This window comes from Thermobia domestica, chromosome 9 (genome assembly GCF_964235325.1).
Source record: "Thermobia domestica chromosome 9, izTheDome1.hap1.1, whole genome shotgun sequence".
In the NCBI taxonomy this organism is placed as follows: domain Eukaryota; kingdom Metazoa; phylum Arthropoda; class Insecta; order Zygentoma; family Lepismatidae; genus Thermobia; species Thermobia domestica.
The window spans coordinates 73,928,607-73,949,756 of record NC_137462.1 but is presented as its reverse complement, the minus strand read 5'-3'; the positions used below and the strand labels follow the sequence as shown (position 1 = coordinate 73,949,756).

At 36.3% G+C, this 21,150-nt stretch overlaps 2 non-coding genes across 2 annotated transcripts; one reads left to right on the top strand and one right to left on the bottom strand.

Annotated features, from left to right (window-relative positions):
• Nucleotides 1–11,739: 11,739 nt before the first annotated feature.
• TRNAM-CAU (transfer RNA methionine (anticodon CAU)) lies at nt 11,740–11,812 on the bottom strand. The gene has a single exon. It is a non-coding gene; the product is annotated as a tRNA-Met (tRNA).
• A 5,859-nt stretch (nt 11,813–17,671) lies between these two features.
• Nucleotides 17,672–17,744, top strand: TRNAM-CAU (transfer RNA methionine (anticodon CAU)). Its single transcript has one exon. It is a non-coding gene; the product is annotated as a tRNA-Met (tRNA).
• The last annotated feature ends 3,406 nt before the right edge of the window (nt 17,745–21,150 follow it).

Below are 21,150 nucleotides of genomic sequence, written 5' to 3'. Positions count from 1 at the left end.
GTAAAAGTAATCCAAAATGACCGATATTAGTGTTAAATCCATAGTTTTCGCGGTCGCTGAGGTCAACGGTGACACTTCCATTAGGAATGACTTGCAAATTCAGCTACCATTGTATGCGGGCCGGGGGTCACCGGGGGGAGATACCGAGACACGTAAAATAATCCAAAATGACCAATATTAATGTCAAATACCTAGCTTTCGCAGTCGCTGAGGTCAATGATGTCACTACTATTAATGATGACTTGCAAATTCAGCTACCATTGTATGCGGGCTGGGGTCAGCGGGGGGGGGGGGGGATGAATACCGAGACATGTAAAAATAGCTCAAAATGACTGATATTAGCGTCAAATGTATAGTTTTCGCGGTCGCTGAAACGAATGGTGATACTCCCACAGGCATTGGCTTCCAAGTACAACCCCATGAGAAGAATGGGTTCAACTAGTACTAAATAAACCAAGTTTTTAGATAGATTAATAATAATAGTCGAACTGGTTTAGGTTAGCAGAGGATAGTTTTGCCTTTGTTGCGACGAACCTCCAGGTTGCTTACGACATAAAATACCCGTGCCCCAGAATTTTAAACTTTTAAGTTGTTTGTTTATATTAATGTGTTAGATTTATATTAATGTAATAACATAACACAAGTTTTTCGACACTATTTGGTCTTATTCACATGAAACAATTATTTTTGACGACATTCCCTAATACTTAGCCTTTTAAAAAAAAACTATACCTAGCATACCGTTACCATGACAGACGTAAATTCATCGCTAGATGTAGCATCAATCATAGCTAAAGATGCCACTGAACTTCAGAAAACTACAATCTTCTCAAATCATTTTATCAACTGATTTTTTCAAATTTTTTGTTTTGTTCGCCGCAGTGTTACATATTTAATCAGTCTCCCTGGAGTTTTTATTTATTTATTTATTTTGTTTTTGTTTTCATTTTACGAAGAAAAATATTTGTCTTACTTCACCATTATTGAATGAATTCAAAATCACTCCATACATAAAGTTTTGAAAGAATCCACTCATCAATATGTCCTTGTACTAACTCCAATTTACCCAATTCATAGTTAAATTCTTACATGCGGCTCTTTTTCCCAGGTTCGGAATAAAGACGTAACCAACAATTACCTAAATCCATTCTCCACTAAGAACGGGGTGTTTCAGGCTGACTATAATGTTATGACCATGGGCGGCGATTAGGGGGGGCAAAGGGGGGCAGTTGCCCCCGCACTTTTTTAAGTAACCAATTAATGTATATAGTTTCATTTGGAAATGTAATGATTTTGTATGTGTTACTGATTAATAGGAAAAAATGCTGCCATATAATATTTGCTGTTGCGTGAATACGTATTGGTTGTCTTCCCGTGGAGTAAAGAAAGCTACAGTAATTGCGTTTTAATCGCCACAGAAAATAACCCCAAAAAATAACCTATTGGAGCACAATTTCAGCATACTTTCATTTCTTCTTACAAGGGCTCGATATGTTAGTGAGCCGCTTTGAAGCTAATCGAAAGAACATTATGCAAAAAAGTAGGGCCTATTTCACAAGTTATTCTTTAATTGCACAAAAATTGACAGTTCCTAAAATGTCTTTTCTTCTTTCTAAAGTAAGGAATATCGATTAAAAAGAGCGTGATAAGAAACAACTTCTACCTTTTCCATTGCTTTGTAGTGTAATATACGAGTGAAGTGTTGTGTTTAAGGATGTACGAGTGTAAATACAATAAAATTTAGTAAATTGAACATAATTCTAGGTTTTAAGTTTATTTTGTATAACTGAAGTGTGGATCGTAAGTATTGTTGTGTTTTGATGTGTTCCAAGAAAGTGAAATCTGCACCTACTGGCAACGAACATATTTCAAGAAGTTGCAAAAGCAAATATTTCTTTAAATGTCGTAGCATATGCTTGTAGTATTTACTGTCTTTCATTTTCTAAGAGTAATAACATACATTTAATAGCATGTGTGGAATTAAATATTTAGTTTTTCATTAATCCTCAGTTTCAATATAACTTTTGCAAAACAAGCATCATTATTCATTACTATGATTAATATTATCCTTTCTATTTATTTGTTTTGCAAATTTATTAAATAATCTGATCACACAATTTTCCAGACAGAATTTTAAGATGTTCATGAGCAAGGAATCAAATCTCTTCTTACACTTTCGTTGTTTAAGAGTACAAAGGGCTAGTATCTACTTGCGTTGTTCTTCTCAATTTACTTAATAAACTATTATATACGCTATACGGTATTTTAACTGAAAATATAGTATCCTATTAGTTATACAACCTTTCGTCAAACAAAATGTTAGAAACAACCAGGAAAACTAACATTTATATACAAATATTCAGATCATGTCTTGCCCCCTCACTTTTAACGTCCAACCGCCGCCACTGGTTATGACATTACGAACGTTGTGTGTTGAAAGTATGCTGTAATTTGACGTGTCATTTCCTTATAGTCGTTTTGACTATTCCTATTGGGTATTCTTTTTCGATAATTTTGAACAAACACAACCATGCTTACACCACGTACGTATCTACCATATTTTGAACCTCAAAATAGAAACATGATAACGGTATACGCATATACAAAACTCATATCATATATAAAATAATGTAAAAATACCCTTCATATACAATAGGTACCAAATTTCACAAAATTAAATCCCCACGTTAAGCGGGTTTGCATATCCAGGCTCCTAACTATGAAAACATTTACGCTCAGTCCAACCTCAATCATTTCACGAATTCAACCTGTTTTATGTATGTTATTAGGACATAATATCGATTGTGATTTATTCTAAAAACACTTTTATACATTGCAAGAGCTGTAACGTTCAAATATTTACTGAGAACTCATAGTCGTATCGGAATAAACAAAAACGAGTATGGAACAGTAAACTGCTTTCACAAAAGGCAAAAGAAAATGTGCAAAGGCATACAAAACGGTCGAGTGGTTTGGGTCGATACACTATCAATCACATGTTTGTGTGTTCAAACCCGGTAGCAAGTTGTTTCTTTTTTTAAGTGTCTTCCTATTTTCATCCGGAGGCTGAAAATATTTCTTTGAGTAACTCATTGAAAACTTCTTTTGTTTCAAATTCGATTAGAACGGAACATTATATGAATTGCGAATCTTAAATCCATAGCTAAAAAAATGAAGTATACTCACTACTCCATAATCCTCTGATTTGTAACGAAAAACTATTTATAAACAGTGGTGACTTCAGAAAATTATCCTCGGGGGGAATTTCAATATGCAGGTGGAGGGCAAACATTGGTAGTCCACATTGAGCACGATCTAATATATGGTCCTGAAGGCGGAAATTTCTTAGCTCGAGAGGGGTCTCAAATTCTCCCTCAGATCACGTCCTGAAAGCATCATTGCTTAAAAGCTTTTCGTAACAAATATAATATTACACTTGTTTCTCGTTCTACATTTAGAATTGGTAAAATCATAACTTATAGAGGATTATAATAAAAGCATAAAAATTACAATACCAATCATGTATAAATTATCCTGTAAGTTACCAACTTTGGGTCAGATTAAAACTCAAATATTTGTTTTCGGATTGCACTTAGAAGTAAGTCCTCTCTATATAATTCTGATTGGAAAGCCATGTTTAACACTAATTAATTAATCAATATTTATACGAATATTTTTTTATTTTACTATTTTTACTATTCAATAGTATATACACTTCATTTCCAAAATCAAAATCTCAAAAATGTATATTGTACGAGTGCAGACTCGCAAATAAATGATTATTTATCATATATATTGGTCTCTATTCGAAATTCTATTTAATCGAATCCGACAAGAACACAGACATAAATATCGAGAACAGGTGAAAAAAAAGAGAGAGAAAAAAGCGTTGTATCCGACGGGGACTCGAAGTAAGTTCGAATGGTGCTTTACAAGCCCAACGCCTTAGACCACTCGGCTATGGAAACAACTACTGATTGTAGCAAAGGCTTCGAGTAGTAGTTCTTATTACAGAATAACATTTTCTATTGCCTAAAATTTAAACCTAATTTACTTTGATATAATATATCTATTAATTTGTTACATGAACACGTTTTCGTTACTTTGATGAATGAAGTATGTTGATATAGATTCTATTACATGTTCTTTCGTAAATATTATAGAAAGTATCAGGGTTATTTATGATCTTTCATGGAAATTGACTGGCGCATGCGCAGTACACAGACAGTTCAATTGGAAGGCGAGGAAGGAAACGCTAACACACTGTTAGAATGTTTCATCGCTGTGAAGTATAAAGAACAGCTAAAATGTATTTTACGCTTGTCATTTCGTAAAGAATCACCAGGTTAATGTTTGTCCAAGTTCTCACTAATCAACTGGACTCATGAAAAATAATTAGTATTGTCATTACTGCAAAATATGAAGAATAAAGAACGTATATTACACCACATTGTTCTCGAATTCGAACTTAGCTAAGGAAGGGACAATAAACAAAATGTGATTTATTCATTAGAATTGAGATAATTCAATGAAACTAGAAATTACACAATCAAAAGGAAAAAATATCGTTAAAAAGACAATAATACTTTTATCCGAGATGTGAAATAAAGTTATTAGTTAACTGAAATGAAATTACTATTGGGCATGATATAGAGTAAGGAAAAAAGTAAATGTATTCTTAGAAACGTTCAAAGTAAATTCACAAATACTTTTTGAAGATATACTACTCTTCCTTTACGTTTTAACGAACTAATAAGTAAACAAGCAGAGGAAAAGAATCAAGAACGAAAGTATTGCTCTTGAAAAAATATAATAAATAAATGAAACTTAAATAAATGTTTACACAAAAAGTAACACACTAGTACTTCGTGTAGTCACCTGCAGAGTCAGTAACTTCCTGAAGTCTGGAGGGGATACTAGATACAAGTCTCGAGCAATACGACGGTGTCACGAAAATGTTGCCACAGTTCCATAACATGATTTTGAAGAAACGTTTGGTCTCTGTTTTCACGTCTCTCTTCCCATTCTTGCACCATGTAGGCCCACAGATGTACAATTGGGTTTTAAATCTGGGGATAGAGGGGGCCACTCAATACAAATTAACTCTGGATGTTCACTTAGCCACTCTCATGTTTGCCGGGAAGTGTGAACAGCACTGTTGTCATGTATAAATATATATTCTTCCTGTTCGGGGAAGTTTCTTTCTAAGGACGGTAACAACGTATTTTCGAGGATATTAATGTAAACACTGCTGTTCATTCTCTCAGGCACCGCAACCAAATCTCCAGGACCAGCAGCCGTCATGTATCCCGAAAAGTGTGCTGATATTCGTCCTGAACAAGAAGTTCTGATAATTTGTTCAGCATACCTGGTTCCGCGCGGTCTATACAATATAACTCTGCCTTGTTGGTTAGACTTGAGAACCTTCTCGTCGGTCCAGATGACTAAGTCCCAATATGACTGAGGTTGGGTTATGTTATTCTGTGCTCATTCCATTCGTCTGGCCTTGTGAGTTTCAGTCAGGAGAGTCTTCCTAGCGGGTCTTGAATAGTGTAGACCAGCCCCCAATAATCTTCTTATTATTGTTTCGTGAGAACAATTATATTCTCTGGCTTTGTCCAAGAGGATTGACGTGTGGCGTAGAGGTCTGTTGATTACTTCTGTAACTAAAGCTTGATCTTGAGCTGCAGTTGTCACTTTTGGACTTCCACTTCTTGACTGAGACCTGAACCATTCACCACCTTCTTCATGTCGCTGAATCCATTTCTTGACCGTTTTCTTGTCACATCCCAGATCTCTAGCAATCTGAGGCACAGTTTGTCCCATTTTTCCTCGGCCTATGATTTCTCCTCTCAGAGCAACAGACAGTTTTCCACAACCTTTAGAACGAGGTATTTTGAGAACCTGTTAGAAATTTGCGTTCTGGCGTGTATGACAAATGTCGGTAAAGTGCATCTTTCTGTTTCTACTGCGCATGCACCAGTCAATTTTCATGAAAGATCATAAATAATCCTGACAATTGCTGTAATATTTATGAACGAATACGTAATAGAACCTATATTAACAACATCATTCGTCAAAGTAAAGAATACCATAAACATAAAACAATTTCAACAGACTATTACATCAGGTCAAAATAGGCTTAAACTTCAGAGAATACAAAATAAATTTCATACTGTAACAAAAGATTGAACATGAAACACGCTTATTATATTTTCAACTTGTCACATTAGCCGAGGGGACTAAGGCGTTCGGCTAGAGCAGTGTTGTCCAATTATAACGAGCCTGAGGGCCATAACAGTCTTTACTAGTAAGGTGGAGGGCCGCAGCTAATAATAATAATAATAATAATAATAATAATAATAATAATAATAATAATAATAATAATAATAATAATAATAATAATTATTATTATTATTATTATTATTATTATTATTACGGTACAAAACAAAAATATAAAAATGTATTTTGAAATATTACATACCTATTCAATGTGGCAAATGAGGGTGACTAGTAGCGTTTACAACGGCTGGGATATCTACATCCATTTTTGTTGTTGCTAGAGAACAGGAGATGTAAAAGAGAAGAATCTCCAAGGCAGCTTCTGAAGAATGGGTCAACCTGAAGGTCACAAAGTTCGAGCTGTAAGTTTGGAGGTTGTTCTTCGATGTCTATTGTCAATGGATTAGTAAATAACGCAATGTCGTGTTTTAGTTTGTCAAAATCTGAGAATTTCGCATTAAATCCATTCGTGATACTCTCGATGTCTCTACAGAACTCAGAAAAATTAAATGCTTCATTTTCAAAATCTAATGTCAGACGATTGCAAATTAGAAAGTATGCTAAATTGTGTTTATCACAAGAAGTGGTGTATGTCTTGTGCGCTATGGCTTCTAGGCAAAGTTCGAGTCAGAAAGGGTCTGATTTAAAAAGCTAGATCAAATATATATACGTTCTTGAAGTAATCGTCCCTTTCAGCAGCGATTACATTACCGACTCCAGTATTGCCATGGATGCTCGCGTCTTTTTGTTGTATAGAAGCGCTAAATGGATGCCTTATTCCGCAAGAAGAGTGGAAACATTAAAAGAATGAATGAATATAAATTAAAATATTATGTTATAACAATCGTAAATCAAGAAAGCTTTGCGGGCCGCAGAAAATGGTTTGGCGGGACGCATGCGGCCCGTGGGCCGCCATTTGGACAGCCCTGGGCTAGAGATTCTGAGGCACCATTCAAGAGTAGTTCGGATCCCACCACAGTACAATTTGGTTTTACCTCTTCTTGACGTTTCTGTTTGTGATTCTGCCGGATTCTATTAAATATAATTCCGTAATACGATAAATATACGTAATATTTGAAGTTCTTAACCTCCCATTTTTACATTTTTCAAGCTCAATTGAGAAGAAAGAGGGAAAATGAAAGTACAAAGATTTACAATAATTACTAGCATTTACTGTCATTGTAATTGTGGATATTTTATTTATGAAAATGTATAATGAACTAAAAATATATTTAGTAGGTCACATGTCTCCATTTTTCGATTCTAACTTGAAAGTTACAGTCTAGGCCGTGACATATCGAAGACCCAGGGGGTTGAGTTTATATTCTATTGAAATAAAAAGTGTTTCAGTTTATAATCTTGGAAAAGCAACAATCACTGTGTGTGGAGGACGGTTTATTTATACTACGATTTATCACTTCCAAATGTGTAGAATATGTGACTGGATATTGTGTATAATCATTCAAGAAATATGACAACGAAGGGACTTCGTAAATCCTTCACGCCACCCCAGGAGGAGGAAGTGCGTCCCGCCGTCCGTCGGTTGGGAACTATTGCTTGCGAGGAAAACATTCTAACAGTGTGTTAGCGTTTCCTTCCTCGCCTTCCAATTGAACTGTCTGTGTACTGCGCATGCGCCAGTCAATTTCCATGAAAGATCATAAATAACCCTGATACTTTCTATAATATTTACGAAAGAACATGTAATAGAATCTATATCAACATACTTCATTCATCAAAGTAACGAAAACGTGTTCATGTAACAAATTAATAGATATATTATATCAAAGTAAATTAGGTTTAAATTTTAGGCAATAGAAAATGTTATTCTGTAATAAGAACTACTACTCGAAGCCTTTGCTACAATCAGTAGTTGTTTCCATAGCCGAGTGGTCTAAAGCGTTCGGCTTGTAAAGCACCATTCGAACTTACTTCGAGTCCCCGCCGAATACAACGCTTTTTTCTCACTCTTTTTTTCACCTGTTCTCGATATTTCTGTCTGTGTTCTTGTCGGATTCGATTAAATAGAATTTCGAATAGAGACCAATACATATGATAAATAATCATTTATTTGCGAGTCTGCACTCGTACAATATACATTTTCGAGATTTTGATTTTGGAAATGAAGTGTATATACTATTGAATAGTAAAAATAGTAAAATAAAAAATATTCGTATAAATATTGATTAATTAATTAGTGTTAAACATGGCTTTCCAATCAGAATTATATAGAGAGGACTTACTTCTAAGTGCAATCCGAAAACAAATATTTGAGTTTTAATCTGACCCAAAGTTGGTAACTTACAGGATAATTTATACATGATTGGTATTGTAACTTTTATGCTTTTATTATAATCCTCAATAAGTTATGATTTTACCAATTCTATGATTCGAGCTAAGAAATTTCCGCCTTCAGGACCATATATTCGATCGTGCTCAATGTGGACTACCAATGTTTGCCCTCCACCTGCATATTGAAATTCCCCCCGAGAATAATTTTCTGAAGTCACCACTGTTTATAAATAGTTTTTCGTTACAAATCAGAGGATAATGGAGTAGTGAGTATACTTCATTTTTTTAGCTATGGATTTAAGATTCGCAATTCATATAATGTTCCGTTCTAATCGAATTTGAAACAAAAGAAGTTTTCAATGAGTTACTCAAAGAAATATTTTCAGCCTCCGGATGAAAATAGGAAGACACTTAAAATAAAGAAACAACTTGCTACCGGGTTTGAACACACAAACATGTGATTGATAGTGTATCGACCCAAACCACTCGACCGTTTTGTATGCCTTTGCACATCTTCTTTTGCCTTTTGTGAAAGCAGTTTACTGTTCCATACTCGTTTTTGTTTATTCCGATACGACTATGAGTTCTCAGTAAATATTTGAACGTTACAGCTCTTGCAATGTATAAAAGTGTTTTTAGAATAAATCACAATCGATATTATGTCCTAATAACATACATAAAACAGGTTGAATTCGTGAAATGATTGAGGTTGGACTGAGCGTAAATGTTTTCATAGTTAGGAGCCTGGATATGCAAACCCGCTTGACGTGGGGATTTAATTTTGTGAAATTTGGTACAGCAACTAACAGACGGGACTTTTGGATTTTTCTCCTACAGCCTTTTATTATAAAAATCCTGTTATCTAATATAAATAAAATAAAGAGTTTGTTTGTTTGTCTGTGTGCGGTCTGGGGACCAGACAAGTAAACCGAGAGTTACTAAATTTTGGTCAGGGTACCTTGGTCCAGGCCCCAGATCAAGACGAAGCAAACATTTTTCAAATTTCGAACCAGGGGGGTCTCAGGAGAGCGTTTGCCGGGATTGGCGTGGGGACCAGACAAGTTGACTGAGAGTTACCAAATTTTGGTCACGGATATCTTGGTCCAAGCCCCAGACCTAGGCGAAGCGTTTTTGTCAAAATTTAAACCAGGGGGGTTCCTTGGGGGCGTTTACCGGGACATGTAAAAGTAGTACAAAATAAGCGATATTAGTGTCGAATTCGTAGTTTTCGCGGTCGCTGAGATCAATGGTGAAACTCCGATCGCATTAATTCCCAAATTCATCCTATTCGGATGAGGGCGGGGTTAACCGGAAATGGGATACCGAATCATGTAAAAGTAATCCAAAATGACCGATATTAGTGTCAAGTCCATAGTTTTCGCGGTCGCTGAGATCAACGGTAATACTTCCATTAGTGATGTCAACGGTAATACTTCCATTAGTGATGACTTGCCAGTTCAGCTACCATTGTTCGAGGGCGGGGGTTAGCGGGGGAGAATACCGAGACATGTAAAAATAGCCCAAAATGACCGATATCAGTGTCAAATCCATAGTTTTCGCGGTCGCTGAAATGAATGGTGATACTCAAATAGGTGTTGACTTCCAAATACAGCCCCCATGCGAAGAATGGGTATATTCAGCTAGTATACAAATATAACACAAATCACTATATAGAGGTCCGAGGAGCAATGCATTTGTTCTCTTTGTAGATCATGTTTGGTAAACGGGTGGTACCTAAGCCCAGGCAGCCAAGGGAAGGATATTCCAGACCTCCAGACAAGGTAAGGAGTGCGGTTAGGAAATCACAAAGCCCCCGGCAAGCTGAGATGTTGCGATTAGGATTTTTCAGTGCTCCAGGCAAGCAAAGAGGTAGGTAAAGGTTCCACAGAGTTCCAGACAAATTAAGTTTGCAAGGGACCTTAGAGCTCTTATGCAAGCTAAGGGGATTAGTTTAGGTTAGTTCTCTGAGAGTTCCAAACAAAATAAGGGAGAGAAAGGGACATCAGAGCTCCAGGCAAGCCAAGAGGCTTTAGTTTGGTTAATCAGACCTCCGTACAAGCTAAGAGAGGGGACTTGACCAGTTGAAACTGATGCAATTAGTAGTCCTGCGTAGATTTTTACCTCTTTGAGGATGGTGGCAGCGCTGGTGTTTCTCTTCGGTCACGTGTTCTGTTATTAATGATGAAATATGTCGTCTGTTGGTTTGGATTGTAGTAGAAAAGAAGTACGTGGTTTCATTTAAAAGCACGAGACACGTGTAGTATATAACAGTATCTTTGTACAAGTGGTTTATAATTTTTACATTTTTTTTACAGTATATCAAATTTGACATTTATTTTTCTCTCTCAAGTTTTACCTTAGTAACTACTTGAAATTACATTCTTATTCTCCTGGTAGTCTGTTTCCACAGAGCTGAAATCGCCTGTACTTCCTCACGTTTGGAACATTTTATAGTGGAAATTTCTGGAAGAAAAGTTGTTGTGGAATAGTTTAGCTCTTTCTCTGGTATAAAAATGGAGTACAAAGGGTTGATATTCTCTTTTAATACATTGAAGCAGTGTCTACTCGAAATATAAAAGCGAATCAAAAGAAGATTGTGGTTAAATTGACAAACTTTGACATAAAAATCTAGATACAGTTGTGACTGCAGTATATTCTGAATAAAACCAGGAAATAACAACATATGGAAGTATGTAGGGGCTTAGACCTAAATATGAAGATTCCATTTGTCTATTGAATTGCTTAAACGAGCCAACTAATTTGGTAAACAGATTAACCTAACATGTCATTCTACATGTGCGATCTCGGATTGGATTCCTAGTGGAGGAGTGTTAGTATTTATTTGATATATAGAATGTGGAAGATAATACATTTTTGAACGTATTACACTGATTCGTATTCCACATTAAAATATAGGTTCACGTTCCATATAGCCTCAGTGCTGAAAAGGAAGTTAAGCTTGAACAACCAAACAAACGAGATCTATGGAATCAATTGAAACGGAATGCATTAAGAAACTCGTGATGGTATTTATGTATTTGAAGTTATGTTCGAAGGAAGACGGTCATTGAAAAAGCAAGAATTGTTTATTCCATACACTTCTTTGGTTTACACAAATATATCATATTAATGGTTTAGATGTCAAAGCGTAAGAGAAAAAGACATTGCCCCGGGTGAGGATTGAACTCACGACCTTGAGATTATGAGACTCACGCGCTACCTACTGCGCTACCGAGACGATGCATTTGTTTCGTTAGAAACAACTTAATAGAAATAAATTATTATCCATCTTTCAAGTTGATAATATAACCTTTCTGGTCGAGACTGTACGTTTCAGATTCTATTGATTCATCAAAGTTATTAAGACAAGTAGTAGGAAATTTAAGAAGAAAAAAACTGAATCAAGCCTACAAAAGTAGTAGCACACACAGAATTTCCTCAAAGAAGATGTTTCAAGCTTACAGCTTCGTTATTTCAGACGTTTGGAAACTTAATGTAGTAATTGTATATATATATATATATATATATATATATATATATATATATATATATATATATATATATATATATATATATATATATATATATATATATATATATATATATATATATATATACACCCTCCATTCCAAAAGAAACCGAACGTTTTAAAAAAACAAAAAAGCAATGTACATTTTGGAACAAATCATTTTTATTAATCAATGTATTCCCCTTCTGCATCGATACACATATTTGCACGCTCCAACAAGTTGTCAAACGACTTCTCCATGTCCTTTATTGGAATGGTCTTTAGGACGGCGGTCGTCGCCTTCTCAATGGCATCAATCGATGCGTGCCACTTTCCTTTCATCGCCAAATGCAGTTTCGGGAATAGATAGAAATCGCACGGAGCGAGATCTGGTGAATAGGGCGGATGATGCAACCGAATAATGTGAATTTTGACCAAAAATTCAGTTACAAGTCGCGAACGATGTGATGGTGCATTATCGTCCAAAAGAGTCCAACTGCCGATTTCGCGATATTCGGGCCGAATACGACGAATTCTTGCCAGCAAACGCTTCATGACGCCCAAGTAAAACTCTCCAGTGACTGTCTGGCCGGGCTGAACAAATTCTTTGTGGATAATTCCTTTTGAATCGTAAAAACAAATCAGCATCACCTTAACTTTTGACTTCACCAAGCGACTTTTTTTGGGTGTTTCTTCATCCGGCGCTCTCCATTCAGCACTTTGCCGCTTTGTTTCGGGCTCATATTCAAAACACCACGTCTCGTCACCAGTTACAATCGATTTCAAGAAGTTTCGATCCTGCCGAGCACTTTTAACAATGTCTTTGCAATGCGCAATTCGATCAACTTTTTGGTCTTCGGTGAGTTTGTGTGGTACAAACCGCGAATTAACCTTCTTAAGGCCCAAAACTTCGGTCAAAATGCGGTATGCGGTTGTTTGAGGAATGCCTAATTCTATTTCAATAACTTTCACCGACGATTTTTTGTTATGTTTGATGAATTCACGCACTTTTTCGATGTTTTCTTCCCATAATCCGGTTCTGGGACGGCCTGATCTTTCGTCATCATCCAGCGTCTCTCTACCTGATTTGAATCGCCTGAACCACTCGTAAACTTGCGTACGGGATAGACACTCATCACCATATGCATTTTGTAGCATTTGGTGCGTTTCACTAAAAGTTTTACCCAGTTTAACACAAAACTCAATTGCAGCTCGTTGTTTGAAACTCATTTTCCGACCGATGTACACAACACACTGACAGTTGAAACGCAATAACTTTGTTGCCGTGCATCCAAATGTCATGACATTTATACCAGTTGTCAATGAGGGACTACGCCATCTACCGGTAAAATATTACAATAGATGGCACTAGTGGTACTATTTGTTTTCAATAGTTCGGTTTCTTTTGGAATGGAGGGTGTATATATATATATATATATATATTACAAAATCTTGCTCAAACGAGGAGGAGAGTTAAAATTTTTATTTATTATTGCGTACGCCACTGCTCAGAAGGCATAGATTCTCGTGGGTCATATGTAAGAAAATGTTTTAGCATAGTAGCTGTAAAGAAAATAATTTTCAATAATTTCCAAACCGTTATATTTATATTTATTATTATTATTATTATTATTATTATTATTATTATTATTATTATTATTATTATTATTATTATTATTATTATTATTATTATTATTATTATTATTATTATGTTCTAAAGGGAATAATCATTTCATATGCCATTGAAACATCTATCATACTTTGTAAATACGAGATTCCACAAACTAAAGAAAGATCCCAGACTTACAGAAACTCTTGCTTTGAGCATCTTCTGAATAAAGGAAGATGCTCCCTTTCCCCTTAGGAACATTAAAAAAACGCGAAATATGTGTATTTAAAGTTTTTTACTGGACTTTACATGCCAAGTTTCATTCCCCTAACTTAAGGGAAAGAGCGGTTTTAGGACTTTAATTTTGGGTAGGACCACTCCCTCGCTTATGGATACATATGTAAATTTGATTGATTTACGGTAGTAGGAAATTACTTTTACAGTAATTGGTTATTTGTTAAATAATTATCTACCATTAATATAAATAGTGTAAAATATATTTATTCTTATTGTATCTTTTAGCGATTACATATTTTTCAAAATTTTTGGGTAGGCCCGTGCCTACTCGGCCTACCCGCTAAAGTCGCCACTGTTCAGGAATTTGTTACATACGTCATTTTCGGTAAAAATTTAAAACTATCCTTACTTCTCCTTTAAGATATGTATTTTTAAAATTCTCGGTTCCCTGACAGAGTGAATTCTTGTCCAAATTTCTCGTTTTTAGCAATAGTAGTAAGATTAGTGATTAGTGATGATTAGTGATTCATTTTTACCCTTTTATAAAATTTTAAGCTCTTAAGTCCACTTTTCATATAATCTCGGCGCTGAAAGAAACAGTAGTCCCCGGTTCGATTCCCGACTGCTGTTAGTGATCGTTTTATTTACCCTTGCATGTTAAATCTATGAGAATTACAAATGAAATTGAATTACTCAAATAGCAGAAAATATTTTAGATAACTGAACCATAATAGCAAATTTATTCCTATTACTTCAGCACTAACTAAACGACTAGAATGTATTTTATTAGAAAGTTAATAGTAGGTGAACATCACGAAAAAGCCGATATATTGTTTTAGATTGTAATGTAACATTATACAGCAGTATTTATTAACTATTTTCAAAATTGGTCAATTACAAGTAACCACAATCATTCTTTAATTATTAATCTTAATAAACGTATACTATTTTATGAAAGGGTAAAAGTGGATCACTAATCAACACCCAGACCGTATTACTACAGAAGGTTTTTCGCTTTATATCAGACCATTTTTGACGGGTACTCACCTTAAGAGATACCGCGCCGCCACCGCCGATCGTGATCTATTGGAACCCCTGCGTTGTAGATTATCACACGCCATCGCAGTTTTCATTGGAGCAAGTTCTGGAGCAGGACAGGCAAGGGAATTTTGTCCCACTTTTCCCTGCAAACTTTCCATAGACCATTCAGTGTGCTCAAGCGGCGATGTTGTAGACGTCGTTTCCAGAATCCAAATACGCAAAAATCCATTGAACTGGCATCTAGGCTTTTCGCAGTAATGTCTTCAAACGGAATGACAATAATTCCTAATTCCTCTGCCATTTCCTGATAAAAATGTAGTGATGTTCTGGCGGTACGACTCGAAGCTTTGTTCATATGGATCATCACCTAGTTTGAGTCCATTTCATTCAATTGTGTGATGTCTCACCGACAGATAGGTGTCATAATAGATTCTTGGAAGTATCTTGCATTCACCTTCACGTTTTTGTCCACCTTAGGTATCATCAACTGGCCCTCATATTTGAATCCTGTAACAACCATAAAGCCACAAGGGAAACTTTCAATGCATTGATGAACAAAGTTGTTGCGTCCATTGCCGTCAATGTCACGGTATCTGATCTCCCGAATGTGACCTCTAGCAGTGAGATGGACACATGATTCATCCATTGTGACATCTTCGATTTGCAACTTACCAAGTATTTTTCGTACAGTTTCCTGTATTTCGTCTTACGTTCGGCAATGTGACGCAATGGCAGGTGGCGTACCCGGGCCTTCCGCACACACTTCAACCTGAGGCGCTTGCGAATTGTTACGTTCACAGTTGGCAGTGCTAGGTGGAATCTATGGCCCATATTACATTGCGTCGGGGGATTTTCTTGGCACGCAAATCGACGGGTCCCCTTTTCACTAAGGATGTCACTTTGCTTGCAGCCCTTCTCCTAGTGGTTTTCGTGGGTGACCGTTTAGCAAGGGGAAACCGTTGTGTGTAATGGGCCACAATAGAGTCATTCCGAGTGGTAACCTATTCTCCCGACATTGTTTCAAAATGTGTATATACGAAAACTTAGCATGAAAAAGGTCTCTAATACCTGTTGATTTTCGACGCTATTTAACAACACTCACTAGCAACATTCACGCACCTAGATGATCAGACACAACGCTGCTCCCACCAGCAAACCCACAGTTCCAGCATGATACGCCAGATGGCAGCACCGAGCGAAAATGGGCGAATATACCGCGAAAAATCTGTACTATTGCTAGAAACGAGAAATTTGGACAGAAATTCACTCTGTCAGGGAAACAAGAAACAAGAAATATTTTCTAATACACATATCTTAAAGGAGAAGTAAAAAAAGAGGTAGAATTTTCCGCAGGAAATGAAATGTCTAACAAATCCCTGAAATTAGGAAGACGAAACTTGGCATGTGGAAAAAAGTGAAAAAAAAGTTTCGCGTTTTTTCAAAATTCTGTTCTTAAGGGGAAAGGGAACTTTTTTTTTTATCTAGAAGGTGCTCAAAGCAAAAGTTTGCGTAGGTTTGAGATGTAAAATTTGATTTATACTCTCTCAACTAAAGGGGGTTGCGGTGGCTCAGTGATAGAGCGTTCACCTCTGGTGCATGGAGTCTTTGGTTTGATCCCAGCTCGCGCCAAGTGAGCTTTGTGGTGGACAAACACAGCGTGTGTGGACTTTCTCAAGGTTCGCCTGTTTCCTCCCACTTTCCTCATTCCACCGTTTCATTCATTTTTCACCATCACCGTCTAGTTTAGCTTTGCCGGCATAACTGTGGGACGTAAAACTTAAAGATTTCATTCCATTCCATTCTCTCAACTAAAATAAGGGAATACATGTTCCATAATTTTCGAAATTTCCATTTCTAAAGGGTGACATGAGGCAATATCTACAATATTTAAATTCTCGATTACTTATTGATAAAAATATGTAAAATGTAAGGTTCAATTAAGTTGGAGGTGTAAATTAAAAACTCGAGTCTCATTATGATAAATGCATCAATAGCAATAAGAATTACATAGAAAAGTAGTGTTAGATTTAACTTTCTTGTAAATTAAGTTTTGTTTATCTTTCGTTTTTATTGGGATACAACCACTCGTTCTTTATTTCGTGGAACCTCGTATTTATAAAGTATAGAACATCAAACATGATGGATCTTTGTATGGCATATAAAATGATTATTCTCTTTAGAACATAATAATAATAATAATAATAATAATAATAATAATAATAATAATAATAATAATAATAATAATAATAATAATAATAATAGATAATGTTTTGGAAACATTTTTGTTTATATATAACCCACGTTTAAAGATACGCCTGAGTTTAATCCTTAATAGAATCTGTGCCTTCTGTGCAGTGGCGTACGAAATGAGAAGTAAAGGGTTTTAACTCTTTCCCTCTTGAGCAAGATTTTGTGAAAAAAATATACAATTCCTATATTAAGTTTCGAAATGACATGAACTTATAAGCTTGAAATACCGCCTTCTTTGAGAAAATTCTTCCTATGCTACTACTTCTGTGTGCATGGTCCAGTGTTTTATTTCCTACATGACTACTTGCCTTAACAACATTCATGTAATCAACAACTTGGAAGCAACAGTGTCTGTAACTTATAGTTTTAAGCAGAAAAGTTATATCAACTTGAAAGATGGATAATACAGTAATTCATATGCAATAATTTGTCTCTAACCATACTAACGCATCGCCTCGGTAGCGCAGTAGGTAGCGCGTGAGTCTCATAATCTCAAGGTCGTGAGTTCGATCCTCACCCGGGGCAATGTCTTTTTATCCCAACGCTCTGATACCTAAATCATCGATATGGTTTATTTGTGTAAACCAAAGAATTGTACGGAATAAGCAGTTCTTACTTTTCTATGACCGCCTTTCCTTCGAACATAACTTCAAACACATAAATACCATCACGAGTTTTTTTTAACGCACTCCATTTCAATTTATTCTATAGATCTCGTTTGTTTGGTTTTCAAGCTTAGCTTCCTCTTTCAGCATCCAGGTTATCTGGAACGTGAAACTATAGTTTACAGTGGTATCCGTATCGCTGTAATACATTCAAATAAATATTCTTTTCCACATTCCATATGTCAATTAAATACTCACGCTCCTCCACGGGAAACCCAACTCGAGGGCACACGTATAATGATATGTTAGGTTAAGCTATTTACAAAATACAGGGTGTTCCAAAAGTGTTGGATCACCCAAATAAAATCCAAACTGTTCAGAGTTGTGGAAAAAAGGGGAAAAAATTGATGATAACAGACGAAGGATAAAATCTTATACGACATATGGCACCATCGGCCGCCATCTTGAAGTAGCCGCCACTTTTGGTCTATATATATATATATATATATATATAAAAGAGAACCCTATCAAGTGATACATCAAATAGGACTGAAATTTTTCCAGGAATCCAGTGGCAGAATGTTTTTGGCTCGATGACCAACTGTTGCAATGTTTTAACCGATTGTTTCAGGTGGCGTAACACAGATAGAGATCGTGTTGATCTCAGGAGAGCACAGCAGCAGACAGATCGCAGAGGATTTCAACGCTCGTCACCCAGAACGGGAGCCAATTTCCCATAGCGCAGTGTGAAAAGTTATAGCGAAATTTAACCCTTTATTTGCTAACGGTACTTTAAAGTACCACTAGAAAGAAACCATTATGGAAAAGGACTCGTACGTTGTGTTCGAACGGTACTTCTAGGTAACAATTTTCTCTGCATTGCAAATCAACTAATAGCTGGCAACATGATGTAGAAGAAAGTTAGTTACTGCTAAAGCCAATTTGTTTCATATAATCAAACGGACTACGTCGCTATTTTCACTATCCAGTGTTTGGGCATCCTGCTATGTTAATCTAATGAAGGAAGGTGCTCAGATATTTTTTTAAAAATTATTTTTATCAACACGCTTGGTAGTCATATATTCATTTTTAAGTTTCGGGATCCTTTGATTGTTGTATGTGAGAGAAACAATTGCTTGTGTTTTACTTAGAAGTACAGTCCGAACTGGAAAGGTATAATTTGTGCCTCTTTTTTCTTTTTTCTTTGGATTTTTTAAGGAACAATTTTGAGTACCTTTCTCCATGCAATATGAATTGTGTTCGAAACTTCTTTGAATAATTGAACGAATTAAAAGACCCCATCACGGCGAAATTAAAATACCGCCAATTTTACAGTAATTATGTGATATCTTCAAACTGATAAAAGATAATCGAAATGTGGAACAAGATCATCCTAGACAATATTATTTTACATGAGATGCCGTTATCACGTCTCACTTATCTGCTTTCAATTTCCAGCCATTTAGAAAATCGGCATTTATTTTCGCGTTTATAAATGGCTGCAAACGGAAAGCTACTAGGTGACCCGTAATAACGGTACCTCATGCAAAATAATATTGTCGCTCTTGTTCCACATTTCGATTATCTTTTATCTGTTTGAAGATATCACATAATTTTGTAAAATTAGCGGTATTTTAATTTCGCAGTGGTTAGGCTTCTTAATGAATATAATTGAATGGAGACGTCAGCTGCGAGGGTATTTGTCCTCTACACGATAGAGGCGACAGCTCAAGCACGGACTACCCGACAGAAAACAGTTGATTCAGCTAAGTCAAAGGTAAAAGCAAACAAGTGCTAAGAAGAAAAATGAGTTAAAATAATAAACATATGGAATAAAATATATAAAATACAATAATAGATAGATAAAAGATGAAAGGGAAGAGGGAAAGCTAAGAATATATCAGCGATATATGGATGTATAAAATCCTCAGAGAACTGTACAATCAATGCATCGAGAACAGCACACAGTCTAGAAGGCAGTTCGTGACGTTCTCTGAAGTCTGAGAATTCAGGACATTCGACAAGAATGTGCCGAATACTCAGTGGAACAATACAGTCTTCACAATACGGACGGCATAATCCACACAGCAAATAAGTATGCGTCAAATGAGAGCGTCTGATACGCAGACGCGCCAGGAACACTTCGTCTCGACGACGAGAGTGAGGAATGTCCGCCAATCCTCAAGGAGCGGCTTAACTGTGTGAAGTTTATTGTCAGGTGCCTGGTCCCAATCCGCTTGCCAGTGAGAGCGCATCAAGCTGGAAAAATGACAAAGATCTTAGCAAGGAAGTCCATGGTCCAACGCAACCCCTTGCCAAGGCGACGTTCTTGGTAGCTGTGTCAGCACGCTTGTTTCATGCGTGCCGATATGATCCAACACCCAGGAGACAACGACGACACAACCCTGTTGCTGGTTGATGGCATCTCAGTAGAATGTCTTGAACGAGTGTAACATAAGAGTGTGATAAAGATTAGAGTAGGGTAATGGATGACTGGCAGCAGCAGATACATTTAACGATTGCTCAGGAAGAACGGCTCAGTAAACTTCTGCTGTAACATTGGTCAGTGGGCCACACATTGCCCGCAGTGTTATCTCCAGGTAAGTGCAGAAAATCGGTTAAAACTTTGCAACGGTTGGTCGTAGAGACAAAAAACATTTCACTACTAGATTCCTGGAAAAATTTCTGTCCTATTTGATGTATCACACGATAAGGTTCCCATAAGTTCCCGCCATTTCAAGATGGCGGATTTCAAAATAGTGACAGATGGTGCCATATGTCTTAAAAGATTTTCTTCCTCGTCTGTTATCATCATTTTTTCCCCTTTTTCCCAATTATGAACGGTTTGGATTTTATTTGGGTATTTCCACACTTTTGGCACTCTGTAGTTGGATCGTTCAACCGATTAAATCGACAAGTGGAATCTTCATATTTACAATTAAGCCCGCTACATACTCCCGTGTATCGTTATTTCCTGGTTTTATTCAGAACTTGCTGCAGTCACACGTTTGTCAAGTCAAAATCGCCACTTACTAACAATTAAATGAAAAATACACTAATCGTTAGTACTACGTTAGTACTGGTTAGTACTCCAAGCACAACGTTAGTACTCCCACCCATATAAAGTTATTAACGAATTAAAGTGGCGATATTCACTTGACGTCAAGCCAGAATCGCCACTTTTGTAAATCTTCCCCAAATTATACAAAAGTAGTGTCAATCGTTAGTACTACGTTAGTACTGGTTAGTACTCCAAGCACAACGTTAGTACTCACACCCATATAAAGTTATTAACGAATTAAAGTGGCGATATTCACTTGACGTCA